Consider the following 6,999-nt stretch of genomic DNA (forward strand, 5'->3'; position numbering starts at 1 on the left):
TTGTGTGTGAGACCAGCCATATGCTAAATAAATAAATACATATAATAGGGTAATTAGAGCAATTAAGCAATTATATTTGGAAGAGTTAGTGGTAAATGGAAACCAGGCCATCAAAAAACACGGTGGCTTGACACCATCAAAGCTGGACAACAGCCAGAGCATAGAAGAACTCAGAGAAGCGGTGCAAGGTTGAAAGATGGATATCATCATTACAGATTACAGATTAACAGAGTTGGAAGGGATCTTGTAGGTCATCTAGTCCAACCCCCCGCCCAAGCAGGAGACCCAACACCATTTCTGACAGATGGCAGTCCAGTCTCTTCTTGAAAGCCTCCAGTGATGAAGCTGCCACAACTTCCGAAGGCAAAGCTGTTCCATTGGTTGATTGTTCTCACTGTCAGAAAATTTCTCCTTATTTCTAGGTTGAATCTCTCCTTGGTCAGTTTCCATCCATTATTCCTTGTCTGGCCTTCAGGTGGTTTGGAAAATAGCTTGACCCCTTCCTCTCTGTGGCAGCCCCTCAAATACTGGAACACTGCTATCATGTCCCTCCTGTTCCTTCTCTTCTTCTTTTTTTTAAAAATTTTTTGTAATTTTATTAAAACGCACATTGGACATTTACACAACATACAACATATAAATAACTTTTCATATTTGAGCATTGTTTCATAGTAGTCTTCCAGTTATTACTTTAATTCTTCTTCCCCTTTATCTTAATCTATTACTCCATCTTCTTCCCCTCCTTTTCCCTTTTTTTTCCTTTTTCCCCTATAGAGAACTATACATTTTAGTTATGTCATTACTATTATACATTTCTACCTTCATATTTTTATTCCACTCCAAACATATGATACATCTCTATTTTGTACTTCTATTTTTCTCTCCTAATAGTTATTGTTCTTTATTGTTAGTCTTAAGCCAGTTATACCATTTATTCCATATTCTATAATATTCTGTCTCTTCTTTTTCCTTGATTTCTTTTGTTAATCTGTCCATCTCAGCGCATTCTAAAATCTTATCTATTAGTTCTTCCTCCGTTGGGGTTCTTTCCTGTTTCCAGTTTTTTGCACATGTTATTCGTGCTGCTTGGTCCTTCTCTTCACTAGACTAACCATGCCCAGTTCCTGCAACTGTTCTTCATATGTTTTAGCCTCAAGTCCCCTAATCATCTTTGTTGCTCTTTTCTGCACTCTTTCTAGAGTCTCCACATCTTTTTTATAGTGTGGTGACCAAAACTGGATGCAGTATTCTAGGTGTGGTCTTACCAGGGCTTTATAAAGTGGTATTAGTACCTCACGTGATCTTGATTGTATCCCTCTGTTAATGCAATTTAGGATTGCGTTGGCTTTTTTTGGCTGCCGCAGCATTGCTAGCTCATATTTAGCTGATTATCCACTAAGACTCCAAGAGCCCTCTCACAGTTACTACTATTAAGCCTGGTTTCACCCAGTTTATATGTGTACATCATCATCATCATCAGATTACAGGGTTATTGCTGTAGGGTACATAGCCTTGAACTTCCAGAGAAAAAATAGGGTGTAAAAGTAATACATCTACTGTATAATCAATATAGGTAATCCTCAACTTGCAACAGTTCATTTAGTGACCACTCAGAGTTTTCAAATCACTGAAAAAAAATGACTTCATTTTTCACACTTTACAACCGTTGTAGCACCTCCCATGGTCACATGATCTACCTTCAGATGCTTGAAACTGACTCACACTTATGACGGTCGCAATGTCCGGGAATCACGTCATCTGCCTTTTGCAACCTTCTGACAAGCAAAGTCAACGGGGAAACCAGATTCACTTAACAAGTGTGGCAAGAAAAGTAGCAAAAGGGGCAAAACCCGCTTAATAAAATTCTCACCTAACAACATACATTTTGGGCTCAACTGTGGTCGTAAGTCGAGGACAACCTGTACATTTGGCCTAAAAACCTTAACTCACCTGGATGTACCGCACCCAGGAGCTCCTTCCAGGCGTAGAATTGCAGAGGTCCTTTAAACTCGCCCAGGTTCAAGTCTACAGCCACCACTCCATCTTCCTCCTCCTCTTCCTTCTCCTCTTCTTCTTCCTCTGCTGTCTCTTGTTCTTCCTCCTCTTCTTCCTCTTCTTCTTCCTCCTCCTCCTCTTCCTCCTCTTCTTCTTCCTCCTCTTCCTCCTCATCAACCTCTTCATCAATCTCATTCTCACACTCATCTGTGTCTTCACTGCTGACCCCCGGCCCATCTTCTCCTACCAGTTCAGCATCTAAGTCGGGTTCCTCCGGAGCTCCTTGTTCCTTACGGACCCTGTAGGAGAAGAGCATCCCAAGGATCAGCCATTTAAGAATAAGCTGCCCCAATAGCAATAGCACTTAGACTTATATACCGCTTCACAGTGCTTTACAGCCCTCTCTAAGCAGTTTTACAGAGTCAGTATTATTGCCCCTAAACAATCTGGGTCCTCCTTTTACCCACCTCGGAAGGATGGAAGGCTGAGTCAACCTTGAGCCTGGTGAGATTCGAACTGCCAAATTGCAGGCAACCGCTACCTGGCAGCCAGCAGAAATAGCCTGCAGTACAGCTCTATCTATCAAACCTAGAGGAATCACATCTGGGTCCTTCTATAGAAAGGTATCTGAGTACTTCTGATAAAAAAAGAATGATGCTGCCATTTCTTTTTCTTTCACCTCTTTAATGGATTTTATCCAACAAGGAAAAATAGCATGGAAAATATTTCTACAAAAATGGGAGGATTAGAATTGGAAGACAAGTCCACCTGGGACGTCTCCTGCTCCATAAATCAGGTTTTATTAGAAGCACCCATGCATTTTTAAAATAATCACAGCAGAGAACAGTGCTAAGCCAACATAGGATGATTTCCAAAAAAAGTTAGGTAGATTCAGATCTGATGAATACTTCCCAGGGAAGCTGCAAAAACCAGGAGGTGGTGATGGCCATACTATTGCCAAGAAAATGCCCACATCATCATCAGAAGTGAAGACTCGTCCAAGAAATTTTAATCTGTTTTAAATTATTGGGGTGTTTTAATTTGTCAGGGCCAGAATTATTTAATTCGATTTTATCTGGTTTTTAATTTTTTTGTATCTATGTATTTTATTGTTTGGCTGTTCACCACCCTGAGTCCTTCGGGAGTAGGGCGGTATACAAATCAAATAAAGTAAAGTAAAGTAAAGTAAAGAAAATCTCCACTTTTTCTTTTTGTAGTTTTACAAAGATTTTAGAAGTAATTTGGGTAGGAGCCAAAGGGTCAGAAGAACATTTTCCATCCCAATTAAACTCTTTTCATGGCCAAATCAACCTTCCTTTGCCTCTACTCCCAAGAAGGAAGAGGAGCCAACTTTTCAGTGGTAGGTTTACTCCCGGTTTGCACCCGTTCGCAAGAACCGGTAGTAAAAACTTGTAGTAGTTCCGAGAACCGGTAATAACATTGGCTGGCCACGACCCTGAACCGGTCCCCGGCCCAATCGCCGATCGCTTACCCCGCCCACCTCATCAGAGGCTTTTTTTTTTAACTTTTAAAAGCATTTTTTCTACAACCTCTTTGGCCGAAAAAATGCTTTTAAAAGTAAAAAAAAAAAGCCTCTGATGATCCTGCGGCTCAGCTGGGATCGGCAGAGGCTTTTCAAAGCATTTTTTTATGCAACCTCTTAAGGCTGTAGAAAAAATGCTTTTAAAAGTAAAAAAATGAAAAGTTGGCCACGCCCACCCAGTCACATTACCCACCACCACCAAGCCACGCCCACAAAATAAGCCACACCCACAGAACCGGTAGTAAAAAAAATTAGAACCCACCCCTGCAACTTTTGTAGTTATAACTACAACTTATAACTGTAGCAGAATTTTTTAATGGACGTAAACAAGTAGCCATCTTCCCTTCCGTATACTGCATGGAGGAGCTTCACCTACTCATTTTGGCAAATCCAGCAGCTTCTGAAAGGTGGAAGAGGAAGTCATGCCTACAGTGAGGAGGCAAAGTAATATACCCTGCATCAGGGGTGTCAAAATCAAGGCCCGCAGGTCGGATCTTGCCCACGGGGTGCTTAGATCTGGCCTGTGGGGTCGCCCTGGAAACAACGAAGGACTGGCCCACGATGCCTCTGCCAGTGAAAACGGACCTCATGAGGGTCATACGCGGCTCTCCCAATCTCTGTTTTCACTGGCAGAGGGTTTCAGGAGGCCATTGCAGCTGAAAACGGAGCTCAGGAGCCCATTTTTGCTGGCACAGGTGCCCCCAACACGAGTGACGTCAAGCTGGCCATGCCCACCTTGGCCACGCCCCCCAGGTCAAACACAACCCTGATGTGGCCCTCAATGAAATCAAATTTGACACCCTTGTCCTGTAGGGTCAATCCTCCCTGTTGGTTCATGCTTTTCTTCCTTTTCTTCCTTCCTATATATTTATTATATGCATATATAATAAAATATATAAATGCATATATTATATGCATTTATGATAGTTGCCACACGGGGGGTGGGGGTTTCCAGAGGTGGGTTTCAGCAGATTCTGATCAGTTCTGGAGAACCGGTAGCAGAAATTTTGAGTAGTTCGGAGAACCGGTAGTAAAAATTCTGACTGGCCCCCACCCCCATCTAATCTCTGCCTCCCAAGTCCCAGCTGATCGGGAGGAAATGGGGATTTTGCAGTAACCTTCCCCTGGAGTGGGGAGGGAAGGGAGATTTTACAGTATCCTTCCCCTGCCACACCCACCAAGCCATGCCATGCCGTGCCACGCCCACCAAGCCACGCCCACAGAACCGGTAGTAAAAAAATTTGAAACCCACCACTGGGGGGTTCACGTGACAGCCGTTTGCAACTTTCCAAGCAAGCAAAGTCAATGGGGGGAAGCTGGATTTGCTTAACAACTGCAGCGATTCACTTAACAACAGTGGCCAAAAAAAAGTTTGGGGGCGACATTTAACAACCACCTTGCTTATGAAAGGAAATGTTGGTCCTAACTTTGACTGCAATGTGAGGTATAAGCAAAGAGAAACACTACTTACCTCTCTAGCAACTCTTTTGCCTCCTGTGGGTGGGGAGGAGGGAGAAAAGGAAGGAAGGAAGGAAGGAAGGAAGGAAGGAAGGAAGGAGGGAGGGAGGGAGGGAGGGAGGGAGAAAGAAAGAAAGAAAGAAAGAAAGAAAGAAAGAAAGAAAGAAAGAAAGAAAGAAAGAAAGAAAGAAAGAAAGAGTGGCTGTAATTTGATATATAAGAAAAGAGAAACACTACTTACCTCTCTAGCAACTCTTTTGCCTCCTGGGGGAGGGAAGGGGGGAGGGAGGGAGGGAGGGAGAGAGAGAGAGAGAGAAACAAAAGTGAGATAACAGTCAAAATAATTCTTTCTGTGGATAATCACCCACTTTCCTGCCAAAGCGTTCTGCATTTTAATGGCACACAAACAGATTCTACCCTCAGTAGATCCTCAGCCGAGTTTATTATCAGGAAAAAAATCCCGGTGAAATGCTATCACAACAAATATAGAAGAAACAAAAATTGAGGACTGTAGAGTCAGAGTGCTTGAGATGCCACTGAAAACCCAAGGTGATATAAAGCGCATATACTGTACTGATCGATCCCTCTTTTATATGAACAAACATTATGGACTCTAGCAATTGTTACAGAAAATCAGTCCTACTTATTTTATTTGTTTAAGAAAATTGATTTGGCCACCCAACTGACTCTCAGTGATTCTGGGTGGCTTAGAAAGATAAAGAAAATGCAGAGATTTTGTCAGTGGTGACAAAAACTAATTGAATGAATTATGGTGTGAGAAGTGTTATATTTCAATACATTTTATTCTTTATACGGTTTCCATCTTCCCTTAAAATATTAACAGAATCCACAGTGGTCTGAGAATCAGTGTCTCCAAGTTAATCAAATGAGCAAACTTCCTCAAATCCCAAAATAAATTACCCAGGCCTAAATCCACATATCAAAGGATAAGGTCTGCAAACACAAACTAAGTCTCCCAGCAGAACTGTATGTTCACAAACATACACACACATACACCCTCAGCACATAAACACTTCCACATCCCGGACAAACTCCTTCTATAAAAGTTTGCCACTGTACCCCGTTTCTCTACAGCCTGTCCCTAAAAGAAAATTATTTTGCTTTTAGGAATAAACAGGAATAAACAACATTCTTTCCTCACAGCTGCCTGGATCTCATTTTTATTTATTCTTGTGCAACCCCGGCTCAGGTTGGAAGCCCAAATTATTCTTCTGACAATGGTTTGGTGCAATCTATGCACCCAGCAATTTTCTTCTTCCCAAGAAAAAAACCCACAACCCCCGGTCCTCCTTACCTTAAGGAAACTAATGTGGTCTTTGCATTCAAGGCCGGTCTGTACACGACAAAGAGTTTCTGAACGTGAGGCCATTTTCCAGTCCAGTTCCTTTAACTTGGTTTCCATCTGAGCCAAGTTCTTTTCTCTCTGGTTTTCTAAGGCCTGTTTTATAGCCAGCTCTCGGTCGTTCAGCAGCTGGTGCATCTTCACAAACTCTCCAGAGACGTGATCAGACAAGGATTCGGAGCAGGTCTGGAAAAACAGAGATGGGACACAGCAAAAGGTTGTGGTTTGGTCAAACAGAAATGATCACCTGTCCACAATGGTGTTGGTTTTGGGGTAGACTCCTGAGAATACCTTGGATAGCCATCAAAAATAAATAAATGGACCATCAAACAAATCAATTGATCTTTTATTTGAAGCACTAATGACTCAAAACATCCTACTTGGGGTATGTGCAGAGATGGGACTTGAATAACTTAACAACCTGGCTGGATAGGCGTGGCCGGTTGGTCATGTGACTGGGTGGGTGACATCATTCATCACACCCAGCCCCGCCTTCTGGCCCTTCTCCTCAAAGGCAGAGGTAGGATTCAGCCGGTTGGTACTAATCCCACCACTCCCTCCCCCACCCATTTTTGGCCGTTTTTTGGCCATTTTCAGGCTGGTTTTTTGGCCGTTTTCAGACTGTTTTGGGACCATTTTC

At 42.6% G+C, this 6,999-nt stretch overlaps 1 pseudogene across 1 annotated transcript in view; it reads right to left on the reverse strand.

Moving 5' to 3' along the window:
• The window catches only part of LOC117668032 (zinc-binding protein A33-like), a 29,152-nt pseudogene that overhangs the window by 4,733 nt on the left and 17,420 nt on the right, over positions 1-6,999 (reverse strand). Inside the window, exons 4-6 of the transcript XR_015732706.1 lie at positions 6,312-6,545; positions 5,238-5,260; positions 1,951-2,294 (exon numbers count right to left, since the gene is read on the reverse strand). The product of XR_015732706.1 is annotated as a zinc-binding protein A33-like (transcript). The remainder of the gene's footprint in view (positions 1-1,950; positions 2,295-5,237; positions 5,261-6,311; positions 6,546-6,999) is intronic.

The sequence above is a fragment of the Pantherophis guttatus genome, chromosome 2, assembly GCF_059756535.1.
Source record: "Pantherophis guttatus breed Tessera chromosome 2, ASM5975653v1, whole genome shotgun sequence".
In the NCBI taxonomy this organism is placed as follows: domain Eukaryota; kingdom Metazoa; phylum Chordata; class Lepidosauria; order Squamata; family Colubridae; genus Pantherophis; species Pantherophis guttatus.